The sequence below is a fragment of the Rhinatrema bivittatum genome, chromosome 4 (assembly GCF_901001135.1).
Source record: "Rhinatrema bivittatum chromosome 4, aRhiBiv1.1, whole genome shotgun sequence".
Lineage (NCBI taxonomy): Eukaryota > Metazoa > Chordata > Amphibia > Gymnophiona > Rhinatrematidae > Rhinatrema > Rhinatrema bivittatum.
In genome coordinates this window covers 346,967,927-346,984,742 of record NC_042618.1, presented here as the reverse complement: position 1 = coordinate 346,984,742, position 16,816 = coordinate 346,967,927, and the positions used below count along the sequence as shown (strand labels likewise).

Sequence of the window (16,816 nt, the reverse complement as noted above, 5' to 3'; positions counted from 1 at the left end):
GCAGAAAACCTCACCTGAATCACATGTGCTGATCCTCACCTAACAAAGAATAAAGAGACCAAAACGCATAACTAGAAGCATGCAGACAAAAACTAATTGGAAACTGCAACAAGCCAGGGTCTCTGTATGCAGTGTAACAAAGGAAAAAGAAAAACATCACCAGTCCTTATAAAACAAATCAAGAAATATAAAATCAATAGCAGCAAAATCATACTAACAAAAAGAACAGATTATTTCAAAACAGCTGATGAATGGAATATCCAATAATTAAAAAATCATATAAAAAATTTCTAGGTACCAATAAAATATTTCAAAATAGCAGGCACAAAGACCCAATAATGAAAAATAATAAGGATACAAAAAATGTTTTGCTCTGCATACCTGGGAACATTTGATATCCAGGTGCCCTGAGATTGTTTTGAATTAGCAGGAGGAGGGATGGTTTGCTTGCAACTTTCTTCTCTCTGTCTCTCTCTCTCTCACATTGGCTCTCAATCATTCACTTATACACATGCTTTTTCTCTCTCACTTATATAGGCTCTTAATTACACATTTACACACATGCTGTCTGTCTTTTCACACACAGACAGGCTTTCAGTCGCACACATGCTGTCTTTTTCTCTCACAAGGTAAACAATAATATGCATGTCCTCCAAAACATCAGTGAACCCTACTACAAATAATCGGAGGTAAATAAATAAATTCCATATCATAAATACCATACCATCTCTCACAACATAGACTCATTCACATGCTTACACACATGCGTGCTCTCTTTCTCTCATTTACACACATGCTGTCAATCACATACTCACATGCTCCCTCACCTAAACCAGCTCTCAATCACACACAGACACACATGGTCTCTCTTTTACTTATATACACAGGCTCTTAATCATACTTACACATGATCTCTGTCACACACAAAGGATCTCAATCACACATGCATACTCTTTCACACAAAACAGGTTTTCGATCACAAACGTACACATACAGGTTCTCAGTCATACACTTCCTTCATGCTATCTCTCACACACAGGCTCTCAATCACACACATACTCTTTCACATATCAGGCCTCAATCATTCACATACATGCTATCTCACTGACACACACACACAGAGCACTTCAAACACATATGCTTACTCATTCACTCACTCACTCTTCCCCCCCCCCCGAACGAGCGACAGCAGCAGCCTCTTCCACTTCCAACCCTAAAGGCAGCTGCAACCTCCTTCACTTTCAGCCCTCGCGGAGAAAGGAGTCCCAACGACCGTGGGGGTTGACGTTGTTCTTCGTTTTTCTCCGAGCCACGCTGCTCATTCCTCAGGCTGCGCCTCTCTTCTCTTCTTCGGGCCGACGCTGCCCGCACTAGCATGGTCTCTTCTTCCTGCGCACGCACCCGCTGCTCACCACTTCCTCTTCCGGGCCGCGGAGGGTGGGGGCTGGAAGAAGAGAGCATATCAGTGCCGCTGACTCCAGCTGTCCTGTCGTGTTCTGCCCGGATTATCAGCATTTTAAGCCCAGGTGGAAGACCTATTTTGCTCGGGTAGGGGAAGCAGCTGGGTCAGTGGGGGACCAAGAAGTGTGGCGACACACCTGCGTGTGCTTGATGACACACTGGTGTGTTGCGACACACCGGTTGAGAGCCACTGGTCTAGATACAGTTTTGAGTTCTGTGATTTACATCTTGATTTTTTAGCAGTCCTTCTACAATACTATCCTTATCTTTTCTCATACACACATGTAATCATAGCTCCTGAATACTGGGGAGCATACCCAGGTCAGAGAATTCCCAATTACCTCATACCGTCTGAGCTCCCTGCTTGCTTATGATGGAAACGTTAAAACGTCAGTAATAGTTCAGTTTTACAAGAAGATGGGATGTTGTGCTGGTGCTTGCAACTCTCTGTTATGGCTTACAGGTGCTCAAATATGTTTGGTTTATTTTTGGAGAGGGGTCAGTGCTAGTGGTGATCTCATTGGTGCTGCATTCCTTATCTTCCTTGATTGCGTCACCATTTGAAACGATTTTTTTGCTTCCACCTTTATTACAATTAATCTATTGCTCCTATGACTTGAAAAATAATTTTTTTTGTTGTATTTTATTGTATTTATCTTAATTTGATCACTGTTGGGGGGGGGGTGCATTCCCAGTATTTTTTCTCTGGTGAGAGGTTTTAGCAGGGTCTGAAATTGAAAATTCCTATTCGTACCCCAGGTCAGTCCAGACAAGTGAGTTTTGCATACCTACCAGCAGATGGAGGCAGAGAACAAAAAACTTTGAGGCACTGCTACATAACCGAGAATGCCACCTGCAGTCCCTCAATATTTCTTTGTCTTCAGCAGATGGTTGAGGTGCCACATGCTAACTTCATGGAGTGCCTCCTAGTCTTTCTATTATCCGAAAGCATAAATAACCGATTCACATCTACCCGTTCTAGACCTGGTTGAGGTGCAAACCTGCAGTTAAGAAAAAAGAAAGAAGGGACAGAAGAAGAGAAGTTAGAGGATGCTTTCTGAGGTATTAGGTTCCTTCAAGGGCCATCCCTCAGGTTGAGCCGGGCGAGCAGGGGGTTCGTAATCCCTGATCAGCTTTCGCCCACAGCAGATCCATGGGTCTGACTGCCAGTGGTCCTGGCTCTCGCTTATCCCCTGAAGGCTCCTTCCCAGAGGTATTGCCAGCAGCATGGAAGTATTCCTTTTTTTGCTTGAATTTCTTCCTTTGCTGTGGCTGCTGTTTCTTTAAAGAAAAAAAAACAGTGTTATATTTTTCTTTCAGTAACAACTGCTCGGGTGTTTCTGGTTTGATCATCGGGGCAGGCCCGAGCTGGGGAATGAAGCAGTGCAGCTCCTCTGTTCACAGCTTTGGGCTGCTCGAGAAACCGGAGGCTGCGTTGGGCCATGTTCCCTTCCTCTCCTGCGTGTCGTGATCACGCGGCTTCTGTGCCTTTGCAGCAGGCCTGGCTGCATGGAGACAAGATGGCTCAGACAGCAATTTCCCAGCATGGGAAAGCTTTGGACTGCTCAGGGAGCCAGAGGCTGCAATGGGCAGTGTTCTCCTCTTCACTCACATGCTGCAATCATGCAGCTTCTCTTCCTTTGCAGCAGGCCCAGCCACATGGAGACAAGATGGAGCCGACAGCGGTTTCCCAGTGCAGGAAAGATTGTCAGGCCAGCAGCCTGGCTCGGGGACAGTTGAATGCAACAGCGCTACACCATAATTTGTTTCTGGATGGGATGGGCCCTCTGGTAGGAGAGCCACAGTTTCCCAAGGTCCTGTCAGGATCAATACTGGGAGCCTAAACAGCCTATCATGCAGGAAAAGGGCTACAGCTCGGAAAGTCACAGACTCCCAGGAGCCCAGGGACTCCCTTCCCCCATTGTCTCTGGCGATCCTGTCGGGGGGAGGGGGAGGCGATGCAAGCTCTGGGTTGGACAGGGGAGAGGATAACGTGGAGTTTTCCTCAGATTTTGTCTTGCTTATTCATAAGGCCTTTTTATCCAGGACAAACACTGGCTATAAAAGGGCATTTCTATCAGCTGTCTTGTCCTGCTGCAAAGAGGCCGGGGGTCAGTGGACCTCCTTTGCTGGCTGGACCTGGACCATCCTGAGGGGCCGGCATCTCAGATGATTCAGAGTTGGATGACCCAGAAGATGGACTTGGGGTTGGTCCGATGGTGGATCAGGATGACCTAGCAGATTTCACGATGGATGTCGATCAGGCTAATCCCGAAGAGGTCCCAATAACAGAGGAAGATGACCTGCGGGTGGTTTCTTCTGTTCCATAAGGAGGAGTTGAGGCCCCTTATTTTCCATGTTCAGAAGGAACTGGGTATTAAGGTGGTCAAGGAAGAGTCTGACAATGAAGGGGTGGATCTGGTGTTGGTTGGACTCTGGGGCCCACCAAAAGCTTTTCCTGTCCCTAAAAGGATAATGAAGCTGGTGAACCAGAAATGGGACTTCCCAGAGGTGAGCCCCAAGGTGGCTAGAGCCAAAGCAAAATTGTGTCCTCTCATGGAGGATATCCTGCAGTTGCTGGTATTGCTGAAGGTGCATGCTTCGGTCTTGGCAGTCACTACCAAGTTTACAATTCTGTTTGCGGGTTTGGCAGTGTTAAAGGACGCTCAGGACTGTAAGATAGAGCTTTGTTGCGATCGTCTGTCTCAGATAGCTTCAACCTCTATGCCTCACCTTTCTTCCTTCTCTTTCCTCAAGCCTTGGGTAGATGGCTGCTGCTGCATCTTCAAGCCGCTCTCTCCTGCGTCCCGGGAACGGCGACGGTGTTCGCCATGGATTACCTGAGGGCCTCCTAGGGTGCGCGCGTGCACCCCACCCACGTCTTTATCCACGTCATGGCGGGAACCTCGGGGGCGTCCCCTCCGAGTGACGTCACGACATCCGGGTATTTAGCCTGCCCTTCGTTTGCTAACAAACTAAGTTAGCAAGGATTGGATTGCCTCCGGGCTAAGCTGCTCTGCCGCTTCCCAGCTGCCATAGGAAGCTCTCTCTGCCCTTCGGGGTATTTCTTCAGTAACCTGGGTACCCGCTCCTCAGGGGCCCTTCAGCTCTATTTCAGGTACCTATCTTGGGATACCGGGTACTCTCTCCTCGAGGGCCTGCTCTCCCTAATCTGGTGCCAGCCACTGAACAACTTCTGCCTGCCAAGACCTTCAACTATACAGCTGTCTGCCTCAGTGAGTAACTAATCTTGTCAGTCTGTCTCACCTTCAGCTTCAGCGCTGCGAGTCTGCATCCGGGACTTCTCTACTACCTGTGCAGCCTACCAAGTACCTGAGCGTGGAACTGGTCTCCTCTGCTGAGGACCCCTGGACTACTTCTACTGGGTTACCTCACTGCTGCCGCCCCTGGGCAGTACCACCAAGCTGTATAATAAATACGAATTCTCTGTGTCTGCGTGTATAGAGTCTAGCCTAGTACTGCCGTTTCTCACGGGGCTCTCCCCGTGGAGTGGCCATCACCGCAGTACCCAAGAATCCACTCCAACACCTTAAAACCATAACAAGCTTCATCGGGAGAGGATGTTTGAAGTCTTGGTGCTGAGCCTGTGAACAGCAATCTTGGGAAGTCTGATGCAGACGGTCTGTTTATGCTGGGTCCAGAAGTCTCAGGAGAAGTCTTCAGCAGATCTGGTGTTAATAGCCATACTATAAAATTGAAGACCCAACAATAGCAAAAAAGTTGAACTCAACAAATTAATATAAATTTTGCTATGATATGAAGCTCTTATCCAGTCTCTTAATGAAAGTATAATGCAACCATCATATAGTGTCACTCTGTGCTGACGGCTTATATGTGAAGCACAGAGTGACACTATATGATGGTTGCATTATACTTTCATTAAGAGATTGGATAAGAGCTTCATATCATAGCAAAATTTATATTAATTTGGTGTTAATAGCCAGGCAGCTCAGGTGGAGGCCAGGATTGCATATGAAGCTGATGTGCTTTAAAAATTGAGCTGGACTTTGGCCAGGAATATGATCGCGGCAGTCTCGGTGCGACATCTGTTGTGGTTGCAGAATTAGTCAGTTGATATGTGGTCCAAGTCTCAGCTCTGTAATCTTCCCTTTAAAGGAAGGAAAATTGTTGTTCAGGAAGGACCTGAAACAATTGAAGGTTTTGGGAGAGCCTAAAGGGAATAAGTTTCTAGAGGATAAGATGACAGTCAGGAAGTCTTTTCCACCTCGCTCTAGGTTTCGGGAGTTGCGGCTTCTGTACTGTCTTCAGGTCAGAACCAGGGTTCCGGTAGGTAGCAGTCCTTTCAAGGCGCCTGTAGACTTCCCTGAGAAGGCTGCAACCAGAGGGCCAGTGGTGGTAAGAATTCACAATGAAGTCAGGCTGGTCCACTCTCTCTCGAGATGGTGGTGGAAGGCTGTCAATCACAGTTTTACAAAGAGTGGACCAGGATTACCTCAGACCAATGAGTCCTAGAGATAATAAGGGACGGCTGTGCTTTAGAATTTTTTCGCCCCTTCACGGAAGCTTTCGTGGTGTCTCATTGCGATGTCCGTTGCAAGCAAGCGGCATTTCAGGACACGTTGTGTCGCCTTCAGTTGCTGGCATAGTACCGGTAGCGACCAGAGAGCGCGATCGTGGGAAGTACTCGATTTATTGTGTTGTACCAAAAAAAAGGAAGAAGACTTTTGTCCCATCCTCAAAAGGTGAAATGTGATACTGCGAGTTCCCCGTTTTTCTGTATGGAAACATTGCGGACAGTGATAGGGGCAGTTTGTCTCTTGGAGTTTTTCGGGCCTCGCTGGACTTTGCGGAAGCCTATCTGCACGTACCCATTTGGGAAGAACATAAAAGTTTCTTTGTGTTATGGTTCCTGGGTAACCTTTTCAGTTTTGGGCCCTCCCATTAGGTTTGGCGACTGCACATCGCACGTTCACAAAGGTGTGACGGTGATGGTGGCAGCAGCTGTCCACAAGAAAGGGATCCTAGTTCATATTTATCCAGATGACTGGTTTATCTGAGAGAAATCGGAAGAGGTATGCCAGCAGTCTGTGTGCACGGTGATGTATATGTTGTGGTCTTTGAGCTGGGTGGTGAATCTGGCGAAGAGTCACCTGAGCCCTACCCAGATGCTGGGAGTGAAGTTCGATACTCAGCTTGACAGAGTATTTCTCACCTTGAAGAGGATTCTGAAGTTACAGTCCCAAGAGGTGCAAATTTTGCGGATGCCAGTACCCAGGGCTTGGGATTATCTTAAGGTCCTGGGTTCAATGGTATCTATGTTGAATTTGGTGGCATGGGCTTTTTGTCCACATGTGCCCTCTACAGGAGACATTGCTGTCGCGCTGGAATCCGTTCTCAGAGGAGTTTCATAGGCCTTTACCACTGCAGTGTACTTCCAGGTCCAGGCTGTATCGGCCTAGTTTGGGAAAAGGGATGGGCTTGGAGGTTCTGGACTGGGTTAGAGGGGTTACGGATGCCAACTTCAAGGGTTGGGAGGTGATCTGTCAGGAATGGCTGGCACAAGGACTGTGGTCACCAGTGGAAGCATCCTGGTCTATCATTCGCTTGGAAACGAGAGCAGTGTGCAGGGCGTTGGTAGAATTCTTTCCATAAATCCAAAGTCAGATTGTCAGAGTGTTTCGGACAATGCAACAACTGTGGCTTATATCAATCAGCAAGGGGGAATGAAGAGTCATGTGGTTGCCCAAGGGGAGCCCAGGACCTTTTTGCCTGGGCGGAGCGATATTTACAGGGGATTGCTGCTTCACATGTTGCGGGAGTGGACAATGTGCAAGTGGACTATCTCAGCAGACAACAGTTGGACCTAGGAGAATGAGAGCTGTCGAAGGAGGCCTTCAGCCTTATCCAGTCTCATTGAGGCAGTCCTCATCTGGATCTAATGGCGTCCAGGAGTACACCAAGGCAGCAAGTTTCTTCAGCCGCAGATGATAGGTCACAGCTGAGGGCATAGACATTCAGGTTTTTCCGTGGCCGACAAGGATTCTGCTATACGTGTTCCCTCCATGAGCGTTAATAGGTCAAGTGTTTAGGCACATCCAAAAGCATCTGGGCCAGGTGGTACTGGGAGTGCTGGAGAGGCTGCATCATCCATGATTCGCGGATCTGGTTCAGCGCACAATTAACGAGTCCCTAAGATTGGCTCATTTGCAGGGGCTGATAAAGCAAGGTCTTATTTTATTGGATAGGGCGAATCACTTCTGTCTTGCGACTTGACTTTTGAGAGCAAGCGCTTGTGACAAAAAGAATACTCTGAGCCCGTGATTTTCAAGGGCTTAGTTTACAATTCCTTGCAGGTTCAGTTGACAGCCTTGGAATGTTTCAGAGGTATACTCCCAGGAAAAAGTTGTTGGCTTCACATCTGGGTGTTGTAGGGGGTGAATCATCTGCAGTCGCTGGTGCATAGATTGGGTCTGGCATGTAGTTTAAACTTGGTGTTGCGGGTGCTTTATGGGCCTCCATTTTGAGACGTTAAGAAAGGCATCGATAAAAGACCTCACGCTACAGTTGGTATTTTTGGTGGCAATGTGTTCGTTCAGAAGGATCTTGGAGCTGAAGGTTTTCACCTGTAGGGAACCATTTCTGAAGATTTCAGATGAGGGGGTGTCTTTGCGCACAGTACCTTCATTCCTATCTAAAGTGGTATCTTCGTTTCACCTGAATCAGACTATGAAGCTCTTGTCTTCCCGAATTGATCTGTTGAGTCACCAGAGGCAGAGGTCACAAACAGTTTTTGGCAGTCATATCATTTGTTTGTATTGTTTGGAGGTGCCAGAAATGTATGCAAGGTCTCCAAGGGCACAATAGTGTGTTGGCTGAAGGAAAATATTGTTTTGGCCTACCTTTCGGGCCGATACAGTAAAATTCGCGGGAGAGATGGTACTCCGAAGTGAGCGCCTACTCTGCTGGGCGCGCGATTTAGCATTATTTATTTATTTGTTTGTTTTTCTATAAGGACATTCGATATGGCATATCACATCGGTTTACAGATTAACTTATGGAATAATATGACAACGGTGTCTTATTATTATTATATTGTACCAGAGAACCTTAATTAATACATTGTAACTGAGAACCTTAATTAATAGTTTGGAATTTATGTTTGATATACATTGTAACTGTGAAACTTAGTTAACAAATTGGAAGTTTCGTTTGAAATATATCGAGCGTTTGAAGGGGTGGCTTGGTAAAGTTGAAACAATTGGCTAAGGACTCGGTAATTGAAATTGTATGGGGGATTAAGGAAGGGAGGAGCTGGTTGGGTGCTTAGCACAGGTGTGCTGTGGATGGGTGGTGGTAGGGGAAAGTGTTAGCCAGGAGAGAGGAAAGGAGTGGGAAAGGTACAAGGTGATAAGGTGGTGCCATTAACTCATCGGTTGGAAGGCTTTCTGGAATAGCCAAGTTTTTAGGATCTTTTTGAAAGACTGGGTTGAAGGTTCCAATCTGAGTTGTGTGGGTAGTTTGTTCCATAGTGAGGGGCCAGCTATTGAGATGGCGCGTTCTCTGGTTGTGGTACGGTGGGCCAGTTTGGTAGTGGGAATTGTTAGCAGACCGGTGTTCTTGGATCGGAGGTCTCTTTGAGAGTCGTACGAGTGGAGGGCTTCTTTTAGCCATTCGATCTTCTCGTTGTTGATGGTCTTATGCACAAGGGTTAGGACTTTGTATTGTATTCTGTGGATTATGGGGAGCCAGTGGAGGTCTTTAAGAATGGGTGTGATGTGTGTGGAACGTTTGTTGTTTGTGAGAGATCTGGCTGCTGCATTTTGCAGTAGTTGAAGAGGTTTGAGGGAGGATGCAGGGAGCCCGAGGAGGAGGGAGTTGCGGTAGTCCAACTTGGAGAATAAGAGGGATTGCAGTACTGTCCGATAGTCATGGTTGAAGAGGAGGGGTTTGAGTTTTCTGACAACTTGTAGTTTGAAGTAGCCCTCTTTTATTGTTGCATTGATGTGTTGTTTTTTTTTTTAGGTTAAGTTCGGAGTCTAGTGTGATTCCTAGGTCTTTTACTGCAGATATGAATTGACTGGTTGTGTGATCGAGTGGTCTTGGATGTTCTTTGTGGAGGGTTTGTTTGTTATGTGTATTCAATGAGGGTATTCAATGAGTATTCAAATGAGGGTCTGCGATAATAAGGAGGTGGCTGTCAGCGGGTTTGACAGCCGACGCTTAATTTTACCGGCGTCGGTTGTCTAACCCACTGACAGCAACGGATTCAGAAAACGGACGCCGGCAAAATTGAGCATTCGTCTTCTGAGCCGCAGGCCGATTTTTTTTTTTTTTTTTTAACGATTTTTTATTTTTGGGGCCTCCGACTTAATATCACTATGATATTAAGTCGGAGGGTGTACAGAATGCCTTTGGCAGGAGTTAATTTCTGAGAGTAAAATGTGCGGCTTGGCTGCACATTTTACTTTCTGGATCGCGCGGGACTAACTAATAGCTCATCAAAATGCATTTGCATGTTGCGGGCGCTATTAGTTTCGGCCCATTTGTAAGGGGAGAAGAATTCCAGAAGGGTTGCATGTGCACTCTACTAAAGCACAGGCAGCGAGCGGGCCAAGTATCAATTAGTGTCATCGCAGGAGATTTGTACAGTGTGATGTGGTCTTCTCTTCACACTTTATCTTGCCATTATCATTTAGATGTTCAGTTTCCAGGAGAGCCGACCTTTGGTGAAAGTGTGTTGAGGGGGTTATATAGGGGTGCTTTGGTTCATCCCACTTGTCTGGACTGATCTGGTGTATGAACAGGAAAGGAAAATTGGTTCTTGCCTGCTAATTTTTGTTCCTGAAGTACCACAGATCAGTCCAGAGACTCAGCCCCTTCTTAATGTTCCCAAGACCGTTACGGCAAGTCCGTGTTCTGACATGCTTACTGGGAAGAACTGTCAGAATGTTTATATACAGAACTTAAAGAAGTTTGCCAAGTTGTGGTTAGCCCCTTGGGTTGATTTTTGTTTTTGTTTTTGTTTGGGGGGGCTCCAACTTTTGGGTTTGGCGTTTGCCCTCATTTAAGGAGTTGTTGAGGAATTGTTACTCTCTATAGTTGGCTTGGGTACAGGTCAATATTGAGAGGACTGCAGGTGGCACTCCTGGTTATGTAGCAGTGCCTCAAAGTTTTTAGTTCTCTGTCTCCAACTGCTGGTAGGGATGCAAAACCCACTTGTCTGGTCCGATCTGTGGTACTTCAGGAACAAATATTAGCAGGTAAGAACCAATTTTCCTATTAAAAAAAAAAAAAGAAAACCTGTCTCCCTTTTGTTATGAGAGAGCAAAAGTAAAAATATCTAAGAATGAATATTTTTCATTATCGTATGCCATGAGTTTGAAATAAAAGAAATTCTACCTGTGGGCCTTCCAATTTCTGGCTCCTGATAAATTTGAATTGGCTATACATGGTGTTTTCTGGCATCCAGATGTAGAACTCAGAGAGGATGATTATTCGGAGCCATGTAACTGGATTAAGTACAGATTATCCAGTTAAATGGCTTTGGCTAAATATCTAGCTGGATTTAGTAGTCACCACTTATCTGGATAAGTACTTATCCAGCTATGTGATGGATGGGATATGGGCAAAACAGAGAGGAGCTATTTATCCTGCTAACATAGCTGGATAAGTAGCAATATTCACACTGCTCGATAGCAGGTCTAAAGTTAGCCAGATAAAACGTATCTGGCTAACTAGGAACTTAACCGGGTATATTCAGCGGCATAGCTATGCTGCTGAATATCCTGGGTGAGTTAGCCAGATAAGTCTTATCAGGCTAACTCTCACTTAACTGGATTTTTCTCAGTATCTGCCTCATATTTGTTGTCTTCCATAAACATATGAAAATTACATTCCTTACCGTCCCCCAGATCATGCCAGACAATTGGGTTTTTCTCCCCTACCAGCTGATGGAGACAGCTTTACTGTACTGCTGGTATATAAGTCAGTGTGCCACCTGCAGTTGCTCAGTATCTCTCTGTCTCCAGCAGATGGTGGACTTAGGAGATGAAGATTTTCCCCCTGGGGTGCTAAGCCTTGGTTTTAGGCCATCCCCCTGGTAATGTAGGGACGAACAGGGGGTTGGTGGCCCTTGTTTGGCTTGTGTCCAGATATTGAGAAGGGTTTGGTAGCCAGTGGTGCTGGGTCCCTCATTCCATGGCTTTTTCCTCCCCTTCAAGGTTACTGTCCGGGTGGAAGACTTTTAAAGGGAAGTATTGATATCTGTGTTTTTGATCTGAGGGTCATGCATCTTTAAGAGTTTGGGGTGAAATAAAACCCGGAAGAAACTGAGCAGTAGCAGCCTTAGACTGCACAGGAGGGGAAGCTGAACACCGGTCTTACCTGTGGTACAGGCTCCCAGGGAAGTTGCAGTCTAACTGCGGTTAGGGAGAGGCTTCTTGCAGCAAAGTTTTTGTTGCAGCTGCATAGCATTTGATAAAATGGTTGCTCCCACAGAGCACGGTAAGCGGTGCACTGTATATGGAGATTACTAAAATAGGCTCCTACCCTGAGAATTGTGCAAGACTTGCCTTGGCGTTGGTGAGGGCTGTTCCAGGTTTTCCCTGTTGGCAGCAGAGTTGAACTGAGTAACTGTGAAGAGAGAGCAACAGGCTTTTGAAGGTGGCTCTGCAGAGCATCGCAGCAGCAAGGGCCCAGCAGCCATTTTCTCTTCTCCCCACCTTGGTGCAAGGGAATTCAGAGAAGGATGATGTAGATTCCACACACACACACCACCACCACCACGATACACTCACCTGATTATGATCCATGCAGTGAGGGGGGGGGGGGGAGTTTACAGAGAGAATTAATGCAGGAGGAGTCTCTCTATCATGCAGGATTGTGAGGAAGAGGACCCTACAGATCCTTTTTTTCCCCTGAATTGGTTCTCATTTTGCATAAGGCATATTTTGTAGAGAAAAGGGGCTGGTTCTGTCAGGCCTGCTAAGAAAGGAGTTTCTTCAGTGACTCCTGTACACTTGTCCCCTCCCAAGGATAGGAAACCGGGGATCAGTGTGGAGCTCAGTGGTGTTTCTGCAGAGGTTTAACAGAAAGGTCTTCCTATAGATCTGCTGGGAGACTGGGAGGAGGGAGAGATCCCTATCTGATGGTGGAGTGGCTTCTTAACAGGGAAGAGCTGCTCACCATTTAAACTCTGGCCCTTGTAGTACTAGAGCCAGATAAGAAAGGAGAGAATCCTATTATGGCAGGACTTGGGGCTCCTGCAAAGGCCTTTCCATCTCACCACACTGTTGAAGCCTTGGTCTTTACAGAACGGGATATTCCAAGGGCTGGCCTGATGGCAAATTTCTGGCTTTTACAGTGGAAGCCTTGGAATTATTAAAGATTCCCAAGATTGAGTAGATTGATTCCTTGGTCTTAACAGTGGCTAAGGAAGCCATTAACCTGATAGTAGGATGTACAAATCTGAAAGATTCTTATGCTAGAAAGATGGAGGTACATCTCAAAGGGATTTTTGATGTTTAGGCACTGGCTATCTAGGCAGTTTTATCTAGTGGCTTCATGACTCGGGCGTGTTTATACTGGGTGCAGCAGATTCCAGTAGTAAGATCTGAGGAGGTGCTTTTGGAGCAGGAGGCAGAACACCTAGCATCAGGACTGGTCTTTATTAAGGATGCCTTATATAATTTGCTGTGCACTGAAGCTAGAACATGATGTCTGCAATGTCAGCATGACTGTTCCTGTGGTTTCAGAGCCACCCTGTGGCTCAGAGGCAGAGCTATGGCCCCAAGCAGGGCAGACCCTGGTTCAAAACCAAGCAGAACTACTTAACAATGGAGTAGAGAATGTGTGGTCCAAATTCCAGCTGGGTTACCTCCCCTTTCAGGGTAAACTTCTGTTTGAAGATGGTGAAAGAGACCTGTAGATTGACAGTGGATAAGCTTAAGCTTCCTGCAAGACTTTTTCTGGTAGGCAGAAATTCCAAGAGGCTGGGCATTATTAAGAAATTAAGAACATGCCATACTGGGTCAGAGCAAGGGTCCATCAAGCCCAGCATCCTGTTTCCAACTGTAAAGCACACTCTAGGCTTATGGCCACGGACACAAGAACACTTAGACTCAGTAAAAAGTATAATGTATTTTTATTAGTCAATATAAATGTTCTCAGGAGATGCTGGGTACTGGGTGCCCTTAGTCTTACAAACTGACCAGCATCTCGTCATATACAGGAAGTGACCCTTCTTTTATAGATAACATACAATATTGTGGAAGCTTCTAGGCTTGCGTGACTGCCCAAAGAATCATTTACATAAGTTGTGATGTCAAATGCATGATTAGATCATCCCTAACTATCCCTGATTAGTTTCTTCCCAGGAGGTGTGGCCCATTTCCCATGGCTTTCTTTGTTCTGTTAAACTCTTTATTGGTCAAGATAATCAACACATCTGTAGCTGTGTTGATTACAAACTCCTGAGAATATTGCCTGAAGCTCCCCTGTGGTTTCTTCTTTGTGACTCTATGAATAGACAACACCTGTCTGGTGCCAGCTTGCCTGCCTCTGCAGATATCCAGGGACATTCTGCAAGTCATGCTCAGAAAGTCACTCAGAGTCCATTCAGCCCAGGCAGGCCAAAGAAAAGCAGAGGCTTCTGGGGATTTCCTTCTCCATGTTGGTTTTCTGTTCAGGCATACTTCTCACAACAGTGGCCAATCCAGGCCATAAGAACCTGGCAAGTACCCAAAAACTAAGTCTATTCCATGTAACCATTGCTAATGGCAGTGGCTATTCTCTAAGTGAACTTAATAGCAGGTAATGGACTTCTCCTCCAAGAACTTATCCAATCCTTTTTTAAACACAGCTATACTAACTGCACTAACCACATCCTCTGGCAACAAATTCCAGAGTTTAATTGTGCGTTAAGTAAAAAAGAACTTTCTCCGATTAGTTTTAAATGTGCCCCATGCTAACTTCATGGAGTGCCTCCTAGTCTTTCTATTATCCGAAAGCATAAATAACCGATTCACATCTACCCGTTCTAGACCTCTCATGATTTTAAACACCTCTATCATATCCCCCCTCAGCCGTTTCTTCTCCAAGCTGAAAAGTCCTAACCTCTTTAGTCTTTCCTCATAGGGGAGCTGTTCCATTCCCCTTATCATTTTGGTAGCCCTTTTCTGTACCTTCTCCATCGCAATTATATTTATTTATTTATTTTATTTATTTATTTATTGTTTTTGTTATACCGAGTTTCATGATAGGCATCACATCAACCCGGTTTACAAATAACAAGGAGTGTAAAGCATAACGTAACGTAAAAAACAATATTTTCAATAAGAACCTTGAACTTTAAATACAGTGAATCAGAAAAAGGGAGAGGGAAAGTTACAAAAAACAAGGAAAATAAACTTGGGATGGAAGGGGAGAAATTGAACAGCACAATATTTACATATATATATATCTTTTTTGAGATATATACATATATATATATATCTTTTTTTGAGATGCGGCGACCAGAATTGTACACAGTATTCAAGGTGCGGTCTCATCATGGAGCGATACAGAGGCATTATGACATTTTCTGTTTTATTCACCATTCCCTTTCTAATAATTCCCAACATTCTGTTTGCTTTTTTGACTGCCGCAGCACACTGAACTGATGATTTTAATGTGTTATCCACTATGACACCTAGATCTCTTTCTTGGGTAGTAGCACCTAATAGAGAACCTAACATTGTGTATCTATGGCATGGGTTATTTTTCCCTATATGCATCACCTTGCACTTATCCACATTAAATTTAATCTGCCATTTTGATGCCCAATTTTCCAGTCTCACAAGGTCTTCCTGCAATTTATCACAATCTGCTTGTGATTTAATTACTCTGAACAATTTTGTATCATCTGCAAATTTGATTACGGAAGGCCTTTCGGGGTACCTTAAGAGTTCCCAAAGGAAAGTCAGTCTGTCCACTCCTTGTTGGTGCACATAGCAGGTTGGTTGTCCCTGTTTTACAGGAGTAGATCAAAATAATGTCAGACCAGTGAATCCTGATTGTGGTCACCTAGAGACTGAGGCAATCAAGATGTCTCCTTGCACATCCTGCTAAAAAAAAAAAAAAAAAGAGAGAGAGGACATATATTGCTCTCCCGGACAAAAAGAAGGTGGACCTATCCATCCGGGTGCTTCACTTTTGAATGTGAATTCTGCGAAGGGTGATCACTGCAGTCAATTCAGGGTCTTCCTGAGTCTTTAGTGCTATTGGAGGCCTATTTTCACATCCTCAGTTGAAGAGATCGTCAAGGGTTCCTCAGATTTGTGGTGCTTGAGGGGTATTTTCAGTTTTAGGTGCTCCCATTGGAGCTTGTAACAGCCCTTCGCATGTTTACCGTGATTATGGTGGTAGTGGCTGAGGCCTTACCAAAGAACTATTCTAGTACACGCATATTTGGATGATGGGTGTATTCAAGTAAAGTTGAGGATCCTTTGCTAACAGTCTGTTCACAAAGAGCAAACTGCTTCCCTCACAGAGTTTGAAATACCTAAGGGCGCATTTTGAGACCAGTGTAATCAACATATTCCTTTCAACGGACAAGATGCTGAAACAGCAGAGTCGGATCCATCACTTGTTGCACCAGAGACATTCCAGGATCTAGAATTAACTTCAGATCCTGGGTCTCATTATATTTACTGTTAGGATTTGTGGGTTTCGTGGACCCTTGGCCCGAGGTGAGGGTTGATACCACCTGTAGGGAGGAGCCCCACAAGTCCTCACCGTCGGGAGGCGAGGCCAGCTGTAGCAGGAGGTCAGGTAGTAGTGAAAGAGAGATAAGGCATCCTGCGTGACAGCCACATGATTGCAGGAGCTTGTTGAGAGGATACTGTGAGGTGTCCCAAGGAGCGAGGTAGAGACACAGTTCGGAGGGAACCCACAGTACTCAGGCATGACTGTATGCAAGTACCAGAGCAGGAGCCTCCGACAGAGGAGCACTAGGCAGACCCCGAGTTGCAGGGAGCGCAAGACAGGAACTGAAGGAGGAGTACAGCAGAGACTGTCCCGAGGGGCGGGACAGCATAGCGAGCGAGGCTTTGGTGTGATGACGTAGGCTGACCCAAGGAGTGGGGAAGCCCGAGTCGAATCTCCGAAGCAGTGACGTAAACCGCCCCAAGGAGCGGGGCTGTGCACGATGGTATCTCTGGTAGAGAAACAAGGCACTGCCCTGAGGAGCAGGGAAGCACGGAGTACAGTCACTTATGTAGAACGTAGGCACTGCCCCGAGGAGCGGGGAAGCACGGCGTGCAGTCTCCCAGGCAGGAAGGTGGTCCAAGGAGCAACCCTGAGAAGCAGGCAGGTTCTCTGGAAGGCGCAGGGGCTA

General features: G+C 45.9%; 1 protein-coding gene across 5 annotated transcripts in view; it reads left to right on the top strand.

Moving 5' to 3' along the window:
- Positions 1-16,816, top strand: part of MBTD1 (mbt domain containing 1) — a 241,653-nt gene that overhangs the window by 51,996 nt on the left and 172,841 nt on the right. The window lies entirely within an intron of this gene.